The 16,045-nt window shown below is 38.6% G+C and overlaps 1 long non-coding RNA gene across 1 annotated transcript in view; it reads left to right on the top strand.

Annotated features, from left to right (window-relative positions):
- The first annotated feature begins 456 nt into the window (after positions 1 to 456).
- Positions 457 to 16,045, top strand: part of LOC109265265 (uncharacterized) — a 40,375-nt gene continuing 24,786 nt past the window's right edge. The window contains exons 1-2 of the long non-coding RNA XR_002079081.2: positions 457 to 623; positions 13,289 to 13,381. This is a non-coding gene — a long non-coding RNA (uncharacterized LOC109265265). The remainder of the gene's footprint in view (positions 624 to 13,288; positions 13,382 to 16,045) is intronic.

Raw genomic sequence — 16,045 nt, 5'->3', positions numbered from 1 at the left:
CTTTTCCTTTGTGATCACATGGCCCTCTGTAACTACTTCTATCATGATACTTAACAAATTGAAGCGAAAGTTTTTGTTTACGTCTGCTTCTTCTTGTAGACTTTTGGTGTCCCAGAAGGCAGAGATTACATCCTTTGTTCCCATTCGATAAACATCTGTCAAATGAATGCTTTCCTATTAGAATATGAGCAAAGGGCGTTACTGTCTGCCCGGTGCATGCCACAACAGCAACAGTGCAGTCCCAATAAATACTGAATACGTTCCATTGACACTTTAAAAAAAAAAAAAAGCCAAGATTGACGTGTCCATAGTTGTCAAATACTTGATAGCATCAGCAACCCTGTTAACATCTGATTACAATAAAATATGGATCGTATCTGAGCTTTTCTATCTATAAATGTTTAAACCATGACGGCTGACTAATAGAAGGCAAATGGAAAGTTGAACCAAAGTGAACATTTACGGTTAAACTTTAGGAGAGACTTGGAGGGATTTAGATTCAAAGGTTGGGTTGGTGTTCATTGGAAATATGCTTGGAATTTACTGCAGCTGCTGGAAGTAAGATAGCCTGGAGGTGTGCAGATTGTAGAGCAACAGCTGTTTCGTGGAGTCCTGAAACCAAGGTAACTCTTCCTAGTGGTCAAATTCTCCTTCGGGGGGCGGGGGGTGGGGGTGGGGGTGGGGATTTCCTTTTTTTTAAGTTTATATGGCAATATCCTAAGTAATTCCTTTCAGAGAAAGCTCACCAAAGAACTATTTACGTATCACTTATATCAGAATTCTCAATCTTGCTGTGCGTTAGAATCAATGGTGGAGGTTTTTTTTGTTTGTTTGTTTGGTTTTTTTTTAGGCAAAGAAGCCCAGGTTATACCTTTGGAGTTTCTGATTCAGCAAGCGTCTCTATAAGGCTTCACAGGTGACTCTGATGCATGGCCAAGGTTGAGGGCCGCTGAAATAGAGTCAAATTCTAGCAAAAGATTTCACTATGAGGTATTTCTTCTCCTAAATCCAGTACAAACTAAAATCTTTTGTGCTTATGAAATTATTTTGAAAGTGCAAGTTAGAAAAGAGTCAAGCTCTTTTGTGGGAAGGTCCCTATTATGTTGTGATTCATCCATTAGAAAGAAACATTTTGTTTTCTATAGTGCTGTACGGGTCAAATGTGTTCATTTATATGGACAGTTGCCTGAGTTTCTGTTCTTGAACTTCATGACTAAGCTGTGAGTGGATAATGGCCCTGTATTGAGGTAAATGTTGGAGAACAACAAGTCTACTGAGGTAGAGAGGCAAAATACAGTGTTTGACACTCATAGATGGAAAAAATCATACCCAATTTGTAAATAATAGGGAAAATATTAAAATTTCAGATTAAAACGTTTTATCACTTATTTTAATCTTTTTTTTAACCTCAGGAAGTACTCCTAATGTTACCACAGAATATGAGATAATTTTTAGATTCTGTGTCAACACATAATAGATTAAAAACAATGCGATGTCACTGAATGTACCTTTCTTTTACATCCTTTTAGCATATATTTATCCAGCTTATATTATATCATTTTACCTTAAAATTAATCCTATTTTCTACATATACTTTTGGTCTTTAAAGATAGTGGTATCCTTTTCTGTCTTATACCTTTTCCTCCTTTTCTCTTTTATAAGGACACTTTATGGCAGGGTCCTTTCCCTGTTTTCACAATATGTTTATGGAAGAACTATACTCTTCCAAATACAAAAAACAAAACAAAACAAAGAAACCTGCAGAAGACTGAGGTTTGAATCCACACTCTGCCATCCACACAGTGACCTTACTCAGCCTCTTTGATGTTCCTTTTCCACACCATTAACATCCTTATTGATGGTGATTATAAGAGCTCCCTAGAGCTATGGAAAGGAAGAAAAATGCAGATGCCCCACAAACATAATGCCTGTGCATATTAGGTCCCTAATATCTGTGAGTTTTTTCTGCAAGGAGAAATCCTTAGAAATATAGTTCCATCCAAAGCACCTGGGTACTTGGTCTTCTTTCTGTTTTTTTTTTTTTTTTTTAGAAGTTTAAAGTTTACTCCTCATCAGGGAAATACAAATCAAAACCACACTGAGATATCATCTCACGCCAGTCAGAGTGGCTAAAATGAACAAATCAGGAGACTATAGATGCTGGCAAGGATGTGGAGAAACGGGAACCCTCTTGCACTGTTGGTGGGAATGCAAACTGGTGCAGTCACTCTGGAAGACAGTGTGGTGGTTCCTGAAAAAATTAAAATAGATCTACCCTATGACCCAGCAATAGCACTGCTAGGAATTTACCCAAGGGATACAGAAGTACTGAGGCATAGGGGCACTTGTACCCCAATGTTTATAGCAGTGCTTTCAACAATAGCCAACACTATGGAAAGAGCCTAAATGTCCATCAACTGATGAATGCATAAAGAAATTGTGGTTTATACACACAATGGAATACTATGTGGCAATGAGAAGGAATAAAATATGGCCTTTTGTAGCAATGTGGATGGAACTGGAGAGTGTTATGCTAAGTGAAATAAGTCATACAGAGAAAGACAGATACCATATGTTTTCACTCTTATGTGGATCCTGAGAAACTTAACAGAAGACCATGGGGGAGGGGAAGGAAAAGAAAAAAAGTTTTAATCTTTTTTTTTAACCTCAGGAAGTACTCCTAATGTTATCACAGAATATGAGATAATTTTTAGATTCTGTGTCAACACATAATAGATTAAAAACAATGCGATGTCACTGAATGTATCTTTCTTTTCCAGAGGGAGGGAGGCAAACCATAAGAGAGTCTTAAAAACTGAGAATAAACTGAGGGTTGATGGGGGGTGGGAGGGAGGGGAAAGTGGGTGATGGGCATTGAGGAGGGCACCTGTTGGGATGAGCACTGGGTGTTGTATGGAAACCAATTTAACAATAAATTTCATATTAAAAAAATTAATTAATTAAGAAAAAAGTTTAAAGTTTATTAATGAGAGAGAGAGAGAGAGAGAAAGAGAAAGAGTGCATGCGTAGGCATGCATACCCAAGCAGGGGAGGGGCAGAGAGAGAGGGAGAGAGAGAATCTCAAGCAGTCTCAGTGCCACCAGCATGGAGCCGGGGGCAGGGTTCTGTCTCATGAACCTAGAGATCATGACCTGAGCCGAAACCAAGAGTTGGATGCCTAACCAACTGAGCCACCCAGGCACCCTGGTCTTGTCCCTATGTTCTTAAAACCATTGTCATTTGTAAATGTTAAAACTTTCAAAATGTGCCTCAGAGTTGTCTCTTAAGGATATAGCAGTATGTTATACTATATAGTATAGTATGATGTTTTATAAAAGATTCAAACTAATCATGGTCAATCCTTCCTCCATCTTCAATTTAAAGAAACTATCTTGAAAACAGGATATAGCTTGCTTTCAGTAAAAGGGAAGCCATTTTACAAACGTTATCAATGCATTCACCTTTACCCCCAAATACACTGAAACATAGCTTTACAAATTAGCTTTCCTATTTAGTCAACGGCACCATCATCCTACAGATAACTGTCATCACTGGGTTCAACCTTTGTCCTTTTTTTTTTTTTTTTTTTGCATTTAGGACATACTGATCACTATGTACCGAATAGTCTTTGGTTTCTTTATCAATGACTCAGTGCTATCTCTCATGTAAAGTTTTACCATTTAGCCTACCTTATTTTGATGAGTCTTCTAATTCATCTGACATCGTGCTGCTGGATTATCTTTTCCTTTACTCCAACTTTGTGTGATTTGCTGGATCTGGATCAAATGTCTTGCCTGACATAAAGCTCTCTAAAACCTTTTAATCTCTTCTGCTTCATCTTCCACTACTACCTGTTACTCTCTAATACACACCTCCCTCCCCCATGGCATGCCAGTCTGGTCAGTATCTCCTACCCATGAGGGGATGCATAATGCTGTGATTTCATCTGTGCTGGCCACATGTGGAATCCAGGCTTTTCCTTGTCTACCTCTACACATTTTAGGAACACATGAAGAATTAGAACCCATGAAATTCCAAGTCTAAGGAAGGTTTTCCTTTCCCACCAAAAGAAGCCACAAAGATTTTTCTTACTTACTAACTTGATGAATGTCTGTTGTCTTTTCTCTTCATTTGGGCAACTGTGTTGTATTTACTGTCTGTCTTGTTTCAAGAGGTTTTAAGGCAGCATTTCTGTGAATATTTTTGCCACAGCCATGAACCTAAGGCCAGTTAAGAGCAGAAAGCATGTTATTTTTTTTGAGTCAAGAGACCAAAGTTTGGGTCTCAGCTCTGCAACTTACTAACTGTGAGCCTAGGCATATTATTTTAACTGCTCTTTACTTGGGTTTTGGCTTTGATTTTTAATCTCTAAAACAAGGCAAATAATATCGACAGTGTTCAAACTAGCACACAGGATTACTATGTAGGACAAACGAAACTTTTTCACTGAAAATGCTTCGTAAACGGTGATAACTATACACACCTGAAATATCTTAGTTTTTATTTATTTGTATTGACCAAAGTACCAGCACGGTGGCAACCACTGAGTGAGGCTTACTATAAACAAAAAATTGGATTAAATTAATATTATATCTTTGATACACTAACAAACACACATGCAATTATAGTATACTATCCTCAGTTTAGGATTTCTTTTATTGGAAGGATCCAAAGGAGTGAATATTAGACACCATTAAAAATTCACCGAAGCATTTATAACAATATGGTATACTCTCACTCGTGTTGTGAAGTAGGCATTTCGTTTCCTACTGTTCTAATATCGTGGTTGGTTGTTTGGGCTGGTAGTGGGCAATCTGAATCCCTCTGTGCAGCGTGTGGAGGAGTGAAGGGATAAATGGATTTCTCTTTACTCCGATGATTTGGTGACTTTCGTGACCCTTTGCTGTGCATCATATAATTCTTTGCATAAAGATTAATGGCAAAGTAACAAAATTTGTTATGTTTGCCACTAGTGTGTGCAGAGAGTCAGAGGCAGATTAAATCCTGGGTAGAGTTTTCAATGGAATCTCAGCCTTTGATCATGCCATCAACACTTTAATTTTAAAAATGTGACAGGATGATTAGAGTGTTTTAAGATCTTAGTACTAGGCACAATACAGAGTTGAAAGCTGCCATGAAATCTGTTCCTTAGGCAGAATACTGTCCTCTGAGGCACTAACTGACAAAGAAGTAGAACGTTAAATAAAGAAGTTGAAAGTCGAATCAGGAAGAATAAAGGATATTTGGAATGCTGTCAAACATACTGTGGACTTTATTAGACACCAGATCTTGACCCAAATTAAGAACTAGTGAATATTTAAGGCCTAGATTTAATAGAGGTCCCATTTATAACTCCAACTAGTTTTATAATTATTTCCCCTCACCTATTTAATGTTAAATACAAATGAACAGTGATGTTTCAAAATTCCATTAGTGTGCCTGAGTTAAAGAGCTTTTTTTTTTTTTTTTTTTTTTTTTAACTAAATAGACATTCTGGGAGAATAGTGAATCAACATGAGACAACTGTTATATCTAAAATATGGTGGACCCAAATGATGCTATAAAGCTGTCAAGAACAACATAATATAAAATACAATCAGAGCTGACTTTCAGCACGATTTTCAAGCAGAATCTGTGTGCTTTGTTCTTGTTGATTCAACCCTCCCTAGATTCTTAGAGCCCTTTGTTCCCCAGTGATGCTCTCCTGAAGCACTTCTCCATCTCCCTTGTCCAACAGTCAAACAGACTTGCTCAGTGTCTCCATTTCCCTGTGGGCCCACTGAATGATTAGTTACCAATTGTTGAGACTCTATGATGGGCTACTGAATTAGTGTATTACTACCGCTCTTCCTCTCTGTATTTCATTTGCTTTTCAGTAGAATTTCTTTACTGCATGATAAAAAGAAAATAATACTAGCTAACTTAATGGCATTTACTACATGGCAAGCATTATTTTAAACACTTTACACATATCAGTGCATTTAATACTTACACCAACTCTCTGAGTTATATACTATCCTTCTATTTATTTTACAAATGAACCGAAGCTTGGAGATGTCAAGTAGGTCATAAACTGAGAAGTGGTTTTGAAACCAGACAGTTTAACTCCACAGTCCTTACTCTGAAGCACCAAACTATCCTGCCTAAACATGGGGGTGGGGACATATTCAGAGAATTATTGGAGACACCTGTGTACTGGAGTCAGAAATTTTAATTCTGTGTCTGCCCCTTACTGGATATGTGGCTCTCCAAAATTAATTTTCTAAGCTGTAGGAGAGTGACAATAATTCTTACATCAAAAGTTTATAATAGAATTAAATAAATTAATGCATATAAACACCTACCACCAAAGTATAAAGCCTTCTTCACATGTTTGAATGTACAGCTGGTTGGAAATGGGAGCTATGTTTTTGTGCAAAGGGATTTTACACAACCACTCAGCTGCCCTTCTCAGTCAGTATATAGCGTAGGCACATGTGTGGTACTTACAACAGCAGCATCAGCTGGGTCAGCCCAGTGCTCATCAGTCAGAACTGGGAGAGGGTCAGGCGATATGAATCCAAGAGGCAAAGGTGATTGTCAACCTACTGACCAGAGATTACCCTAATTATAATGTCACCAGACCCTGATATTGACATGCATTTGCTGGTAGCCAGCTTTTAGAAGGAGATGATAAAGTTACCAAGCAGAGGTGTATAAAAGGAGGCTCTGTCCTAAAACCCAAGCATATATGATATACTTACTTTCTGTGTAACTATACAATTTATACTTTATATAAAAATGGAAACCACTGCAAGTGTTTAAGATGTCTTTACATTTGACATATCAGGTAGAAAGTTAATGATAATTTTTTATACTTTCTCCATATGTTCTTCAAAATACAAAATTTGAGATTTGTTTCATCTTTGTGTGGGTAATTCTTTTTTAATTTTATATTTACTATATTTTGATTTTAATTTAATTTTAATTATCTTAATTTTATATTTACTATATTTATATATACTCCATTCATTTTTCCTTCGAATTCTGTAAACATCAGGAAAGATGTTACATGTAACACACTGTCACATGCAAGGAACAATGTTGAGAAATCCACAGTAGCCAATGAGGTCATGAAGACTTCATTAATTTTTTTTTTTTTTTTTTTTTGAGAGAGAGAAGGCACACACCAGCTGGGGAGAGGGGCAGAGGGAGAGAGAATTTTAAGTAGGCTCCATGTTGAGCACGGGGCTGGATTCCATGGCCCTGGGATCATGACCTGAGCTGAAATCAAGAGTACAGAGTTGGACGCTCAAAAGCCTGAGCCACCCAGGAGCCCGGAAGACTGCATTTACATTTAGAGAAAACAGTTACTTCCCGAGTATTGATTGTTGAACTAATAATAGTTAAAATGTTTGTCTTTCAAAACCAAACTCTAATAGACAAAACGAGTCTTGTTATTTTAAAGGTTATTTGGAAAGAGTTAGCACTGAGAACATTTTGCACCTGATACATGTCATTAATAGTTTACATTAGCTTCCCATATAAGGGAAGATACTATCCTACTTTATAAATAGGTCTTGTGGGAAAATTGCTTCTTCCTTGAGGTTAAACAATCTGATATACATTTTTAATGTAGGGATAGTGTAAGGCAATGTGAAAGCTAACCCATGTTAGATTGTAACAATGCCAAACCCCCCAAATAACAAAGACTTCATCACTCATGGTGTTTTAAATTTGGTCTCCATAGTTTAGGGAATATATAAGGAAGCTAGAAAATATACTAAAAAGATTGAACGATATTTCTCATGAGTTAAAAAACAGACGTTAAGTGGGATAAAATGTCATATGGGAAGAATGTTTAGGTATAAATAAATTCTAAAAAGTTAAACATATGAAAATTATAAGAAGCAGGTGACAATGATTCCACCTCCTTTCCTAATTCAGTAAGAATGGAAAAGGAAGTGGTTTGAAATTGCAGTAGAAGAGATTTGGGTTAGATATAAAAAAGAACTTCCTCACTGTGAGGATTGCTGATCACTGAATAAAGGATATATCACAATCTTAAAGAGCTTCTTGGAGACCTTTAAGAATGGGATGTAAACTTTTTCCCAACGGATGGCTTAAAGGCAGTCCCACTCAATCATACTGACGTTGATAAGACTGTATTCTTAAATCCTTTTAGATTCATCAGTGAAAGTTGGTCTTTGTGTGTGTGTGTGTGTGTGTGTGTGTGTGTGTGTGTGTGAGTGCGTAAATGCAATGCATGCAGGTACTTGTGTTTAAAAGTGAATAGATGAACTCATGATCACAACATAAAGCAATGGATTCCATAGTCTAGTGACAAAGCTAGGTGGCGCAGAAAAACTTAGATACCTTGTGAAGATGTAGCGTGATGAGCAAAAGTCAGAAATCCTCCGTTTATGGAAATTAAGTACTGACTTTGAGGTTTTTTTTTTTTTTAATGTTTGTTTATTGATTGTGAGGTGGGGGAGGGGCAGAGAGAGAGGGAGAGAGAGAATCCCAAGCAGGTTCTGCACTGTCAGCATGGAGCCCCACTCAGGGCTTGAGCCCATGAACCATGAGATCATGACCTGAACTGAAACCAAGAGTGGGATGTTTAACCGACTGAGTCACCCAGGTGTCCCTTAACTTAGAGGTTTTTTTTTTTAAATGAAGCGGGGTGTTGATAGGAACCATCTGTTTTTATGAAAATCAGAAAAAAAGTTCCATATAAATCTCCCCTTTGTGTTCTTCCTTGAAAATCTTATTTAAAAAACTGCAAATTTGTAAATAGAAAATTAGAATAATAATTCTTAAAATAAAAAGCCAGAGTGCCAAATATATCAGTTAGAACTCAGCTCTTCCATTTCCCTTGTATCCAGATAAGGAAATGACAGCTTAAGAAAGCTGAGTTGATTATTCATGCTCACTTGCTGGTGGCAGAGCCAGGGAAAGAGCCTAGGTGACTACTGTGGCACACGGCCTGGATGGACCCCACCACCCCACTCTCAGGGTCTCAGTCTGTCTCTCTATGGTGGGAGTATTGGTTGCTGAGGCAAACAGCCAGTGTCTTCTCCAGGAATTCCTTTCTCCGGTGTCCCCTGCCAAAGGGAGCTGCCTTGCCTAAGTCTGTGACTCCTCCCTAGGGACAGCTTGCATTCAGTGACTGACTGATGTTGAGGCCTGGGGGAATTCAAAAGACCAGCCTCTCTGCCTCAATTCAGGACAACTCTGCAGGGACAGTCTAACTCCAGTGCCCCACCCCCGCCCCAGGGATCAGCTGAAGCTTTTGTTACAACTGCCAATCACAGTTCAGTTTCTCTATTTGTCCATTTCTGGTTCCTCTACCTTACTTATGAAACACAAAAGAAGCTTCCCAGAATGCCTCTGTTCCTTTCTGTGCTATCACTACTGTGGAAGAAGATAGGAGAGGGAAGTAATTAGCCAAGGGGTTAAATTTGGAAGTGAAGTAGAGGGATATGTAGGGAAGGCAAAAAGAGGAAGTGAAATCAAACTACTTCCCTTTTCCTCCTTCACCATAATCTCTATTTGCACACAGACTAAGAGCAGGTGGACCTAAACTTCTGATTGGAAGGTGGTCTTTTCGCTTTTCCAAAGGAGACATCCAGATGGCTAACAGACACATGAAAAGATGCTCAACATCACTCAACATCAGGGAAACGCAAATCAAAGCTACGGTGAGATACCACCTCACACCTGTCAGGGTGGCTAAAATTAACAACACAAGAAACAACAGGTGTTGGTGAGGATGCAGAAAAAGGGAAACTCTCTTGCACTGTTGGTGGGAATGCAATCTGGTACAGCCACTCTGAAGAACAGTGTGGAGGTTCCTCAAAAAGTTAAAAATAGAACTATGCTACGACCCAGCAATTGCACTACTAGGTATTTACACAAAGGATACAAAAATACAGATTTGAAAAAAACATGCAACCCAATGTTTATAGCAGTGGAGACAGCCCAAATGTCCATCGACTGCTGAATGGACAAAGAAGATGTGGAATATATCTGCAATGAAGTATCACTAAGTCATAAAAAAGAATGAAGCCTTGCCATTTGCAACAACACGGATGGAGCTAGAGTGTATTATGCTAAGCAAAATAAGTCAGTCAGAGAAAGACAAATACCATATGATTTCACTCATATGTGGAATTTAAGAAACAAAACAAATGAACATATGTGAGGGGGGAAAAAGAGAGAGGGGAAACAAACCATGAGAGACTTTTAAAGACAGAGAACAAACTGAGGGTTGATGGAGGGAGGTGAGTGGGAGATGGGCTAGATGGGCGATGGGCATTAAGTAGGGCACTTGTGATGAGCACTAAGTGTTGTATGTAAGTGAGGAATCACTGAATTATACTCCTGAAACTAATATTGCACTGTATGTTAACTCACTAGAATTTAAATAAAAATTTGAAGAAGGAAAAAAAATTCTCAAAAAAAAGGAGGACTCTTTTTCTCTATCCCTCCTTCCAATTTATGTAGACTATTGGGTAATGTGAGCGTCTTTGATAGTTATCTTCGAATTGCAAAGTGAGGAGTTGAACTTTCTGGCCCTAAGATGGTCATGAACTCAGCTTTTGTTCTGATTTACTCCTACTTTTGCAAAGATCCTTCGAACATATCCTCTGTACTCATAGTCACCAGCCAGCAATACCCAGTGCACCTGAACTTCAGGATTCCTTTACATCCCGAACACTGACTGTCTGGGATATGATAGCAGCCGTGCTAGTGTCTAGGAAGGTAGCCACTAGTCACGTGTGGCTATTTAAATTGAATTCCAATTAGATTTGTGAATTAAGTTATAAGATGAAATTAAAATGAAAAAAAACACTTTCTCAGTTGCACCGGCCAGACTTTCCAGTTCAGATAAAGACCATTTCTTTCACTGTAGGAAGTTTCTATAGGATAATGCTGTTAAATCTGGTCTTTGGAGTCTGGTCCTGGCTATATTTTTCCCTATGTGGACAGGACTGATTCAGAGTGATGCATCTGGAATGAAGGTCAAGATCAAGCCAGGTTTTAGGCTATACCAACTTCCTAAATAATTCAGCTTCCATGATCAGTTAGAAAGTCTGGAGTCTTTTACTGCCCTCAAAATGACCTTTGTCCCTTTTCTTTCCATTTCCACTGCTACCTTTCTTTTTATTATTATTTTTTAATGTTTTATGATTTATTTTTGAGAGAGAGAGAGAGAGAGAGAGAGAGAGAGCACGAGCAAGGGAGGTGCAGAGAGAGAGGAAGACACAGGATCTAAAGCAGGCTCTGCCCTGAGAGTGCAGAGCCCAATGCGGGGGCTCGAACTCATGAATCGTGAGATCATGACGAGACGAAATCAAGAGTCGGACATTTAACCAACTGAGCCACCCAGGCGTGTCACACTGCTACCATTCTTAATCGTCATGATGACCACACCAGTTAAAAGTTACTGAGTGTTTCCTATGTGCCAGATGCTATGTGATTCCTATATACCACATCACTTAATTCTCATGACAATTCCATGGTGAGGATTATCATCCCCATTTTACAGATGAGAAAATGGAGTCTTAGAGTACTCTAGTGTCTTGCCCAAAGGCAAACATTTGGTAAGTGGCAGAGCCAGGATTTAAACCAACATTTGTCTGCTCTCAGTGTTCATCAACTGTAAGATTACATGCCTTCATTATCACAGACTTAGATGGAAAGCACCTGGCTATTTACCTGTCCTTATTTTATTCTCTTTATAGCTCAGACTAGGTACTATTGTCAGACTAATTTTTCTTTTTTTCTTTTAAAATTAAAAAAAAATGTTTATTTATTTTGGATAGAGGCAGAGTGCGAGGGTGGGGCACAGAAAGAGGGAGACACAGAATCTGAAGCAGGCTCCAGGCTCTGAGCTGTCGGCACAGTTTAACCAACTGAGCCATCCCGGCGCCCCCAGACTAATTTTTCTTAAATCTCACTTTTCTCCTCAAAACCTCAAAATCTTGAAGTCTCTTTTTCTGCATCTACTCCTCTGTCTCGTCCTTTTAAAAAATGAATTTTACCGATTTTATTTTGTAATTTATAAATGTGTATAATTTATCTCAAAATGCATTAAGCTGATGACTTTTGCTTCTCAGGATTTTTTTGATAAAAACATTTTATTATTATTTTACAAAATTTTTTTTTAACATTTATTTATTTTTGAGAGACAGAGAGACAGAGTGTGAGCAAAGGAGGGGCAGGGAGAGAGGGAAACACAGAATTGGAAGCAGCTCCAGGCTCTGAGCTGTCAACACAGACCCTGATGTGGGGTTCAAACCACAAACCGTGAGATCATGACCTGAACCAAAGTTGGACACTCAACCGATTGAGCCACCCAAGGTGCCCCAAACATTCATTTTATTATTACTCTTGTATACATATGATTGTGGCCAGGCTTTTAAGAGTCCTTTATGATTTCTACATACAACTGACCTGAACTTATTATCCATGTTTCTTTAATGAGCATCTCTGCTTCTAATCAGAAGAGTCTCCTTATATTTCAGGAGTATGATTATTCTCAAAGTACAGTATGGGCCCCACAATTTGTCATTTAATCACATATTCCCGTGAATTGCTTACTGACTTACATTTTGTATTTATTAGTGGGCTTAATAAACACTCGTTGACTGAAATCACACTAAAATAAATTTAAATCATGCTTTTAAATTCCACAAACAAAAAAAAAAACGGCTAGAGATAGTATTTTCTAGGAAATACAAAGTGACCAATATCGTCTTAAATGAATATTAAACATTTTGGTTTCAAATTTCTAAGTACATCTGAGAAAATTGCTATGAGATAACCTACATGTACCATGATGTAAACTTTCTTTAGCATTCAACCAATCAGGAAACGTTTTCTTTACAGTTGTAGACGGAAGTGTCCAATTGCTGGCAAATAATACTTTCAATGTGGTATAAACCTTGGAAGGAATTACAACAAAATGAGTAGGAATGCATCTAAACTTTGGCTTCTCCATGAAGCTTTGGAAAAGTGCATTAATTCCTCAAGAATGCCAGCTTTAAGTATAATTAATGGAAGTGTGGATTTCCATGTAGGTGAGGAAGGGAGAGAAAATGGAAGATGGTAAATGCTGAGCTACCTTTCAGAAACAAGATAGTCTACTGGAGGAACGCTGACTTGGGTTTGGAGTACACTTTTGTGATTTGAGTCCATTCTTTGTTACTTACTATGTGTCCTTGCAAATCTCTTGTCCAATTCTTTGACCTTCATTCTTCTCCTTTTTAAAAAAAAGTTTCAAAGTAATTTCTACACCCAGCAGGGGCTTGAACTCATGACCCGAGATCAAGAGTCAGATGCTCCAGCAACTGAGCCAGCTTTGAGCCCGCATCCTCATTCTTCTCATCTGTAAAATGTGAGTAGTAATCATTGTGGAGAGGAAATTAATAACCAACCCCCTCCCCCGCCTCCCGCTCCCAAAGATGTCCATATCCTAATCCCTGGAACCTGTATATAAGTTACGTTATATGATAAAAAGGGCTTTGCAGATGTGATTAAACATATGCTCCTTGAGATGGGGGAGATTATCCTGGGTTATTCAAATGGGCCCAATCGAATCACATAAGCCCTTAAAGCAGAAAACTTTTCCTGTCTGAAATCAGAAAAATGACAGATAAGGCAGGAGTAAATGTGAGAAGGGCTCCCCTTAATGTTGCTGGCTTTGATGGAGGGAAGAGGCATGAGCCAAGGACCGGGGCAGCCTGTAGAAGCTGAAATGGCTCTCAGAGGGCAGCCAGCAAGGAAATGGGGGCCCGAGTCCTGCAGCTGCAAGAACTAAATTCTGCCAACAACCCAAATGAGGAGGGAAACCGAGTCTACCTGAGAGCCCCCAGAAAGAAACACAGCCCTGCTGACACCTTGATTTAGCCTGATGAAACTCTTGTAGGATTTCCTCCTTACAGAACAGTGAGATAGTAAACTTGAGTTAATTCACTAAATTTGTGGCAATCTGTTATTCAGCATTAGAAAAGTAATACAACAGTAATACAATTCCAGATACCCTACAGGGTTGTTGTGTGATCACGTGTATAAAAATGCATTGTACATTGTAAAGCAGCATTCCCAGGCTGATAATCATTGGTGTTTTCAGCATCATCAGGCTCTATCCCGATTTCGAACTGCCAACTTTAAAAATGCCAGCCTTAGAAAATAATAGCTACTATTTACTGAGGACCTACAATATGCAAGATAATCACAAGACAATCACGTGTGTGATGTAATTTCATCTGTACCATGAACCTGTGAGATAGAATGCATTACCATGAGCCTATGAGATAGAATGCATTACTCCATTTTATACATGTGGGACCTGACCAGAAACTGACCCTGTTGAATTTTGTAAGACTTAAATTTCTCTTTTTTATTTTTGAAAGCTCAAAAGGTTTTCATTAAGGTATAACTGGCATATAACATGTTAGTTTCGGGTAAGATTTATATTTCTGAGGGTTTGTCTGCTTTCAGGAAACAGTCAAGGTGGGAAAAGTTTAGAAATGTAGTTCCAGCGGTGACGTACTAGGAGAAATCATCACAAGTTTTTCTTTGCCCTTTTTTGATCACTGAAGAAGAGAATTAAAATGGAAGTTATCCGAGAGAAGGAGATGCAGCACTTGAAGTGATTAAATATAAGTGACTTTCCAGAGGGGTGTTCATGAGAATGTGCAGTTTACCTTTGAATCTTGGCTTGAAAGATCCCTCCTGCTGAACTGTGGGCTGTGATCAGACACAGGTCCCAGGGAGCTGGCTGTCATATGCACACTCTGTGTGATGAGAGAAATTAGAGAAGAACGCTCAGTTTGAAAATGAGGATTAAGGTATGGTGCTTTGAGTTCTGAAATCCCAAACATATTCCCATGGAAGACAGCGTCCTTTGAAAATTAATTGAAGATATTCAGCCCGACGCTTGGAGATATTCTTACAAACTGCCGCAGGCTTCAGTGATGTTCTTTTATGCAGTCAGAAAAAACTTTGTTTTTGGTAGAGAGAGCGCTGGAAACGGCAGGTCATCGGTAGGTAAGCAAATAGGGAAGGCACGCAAATATCCTGGGTTACTTAATGATTTTGGTGCTATTTTCCACATTTAAAGGATGTCCGTGGGGCACGTGCTCTGAATCTCTTAGTAATTATTTGAACCTCTATATTCTTGTTCCTCAATTCTCTTTCGGATACAATGTGCTTGTTTTAAGTTTGGGGATGTAGATTGTGGCCTTGGAAAACAATTTCTCGGCCGGACAAAGTTAAAGAAAACACACTCATGTACTCATGACCTTAGTTTCAGGGCTGGTCCTAGCGAAAGTTGTGAAGTAGGCAGATTTTCTTTTTTCTAAGACTTTGCACTTCCCTATTCTTGGCTCTTTCCTCCATCTCCAAATCTTCCACTCCCAGACCCCAGAATACTCTTATGTTACCTTCATCCTTAACAGTATTTAATAAACTGATTTCCCCGTGTATTATCGACATACCTAACCGTATTTGCATTTTAATGGAGGTTATCTGTGGAGGTTATTTTAGTGCAGGTTATCTGACACTGATTATAAGCCTGATGCTAATGGTAGTGTTCAGGACACGTTTGTTGAATGGACCATGTCTTGAACAACTGGGCTTTGTATGCTGGAACAGGACACGTGGGAGGATCGGAGAAATGGTGCTAATTTCTTATATTGATGACTGTTATGATTGATGGAAGCCTATAAGACATGTGATGTGATTTTCAACTCTGGAATGTTCTCTCTCACAACCTGCTTCTCCCATCAGTTCCAGTTAACCACTCTCTCATAGGTCTGGGTTACATTTGGATTCTAAATGCTCATATGCTATTTTGAAAGATCTCTGACTCTGTACCCCAGGGAAGACTGGAGAAGAGAGACTGGTTTGCCAGGGGCATTCTTTCTTTCTGTGCTGGGTGAATCTACAATTGCTTGCTTCTCTTGGGGAAGGGGCTAATCTGTTATTACTATCAATGAGGTAGAAATTTAGGATCTTGTTTTGGATCTACTAATATTAACTGTGCCAATCCAATGTC

This window comes from Panthera pardus, unplaced genomic scaffold, assembly GCF_024362965.1.
Source record: "Panthera pardus isolate Hobbes unplaced genomic scaffold, ASM2436296v1 HiC_scaffold_6, whole genome shotgun sequence".
Classification (NCBI taxonomy): domain Eukaryota; kingdom Metazoa; phylum Chordata; class Mammalia; order Carnivora; family Felidae; genus Panthera; species Panthera pardus.
This window is presented reverse-complemented; position numbering and strand designations above follow the sequence as displayed.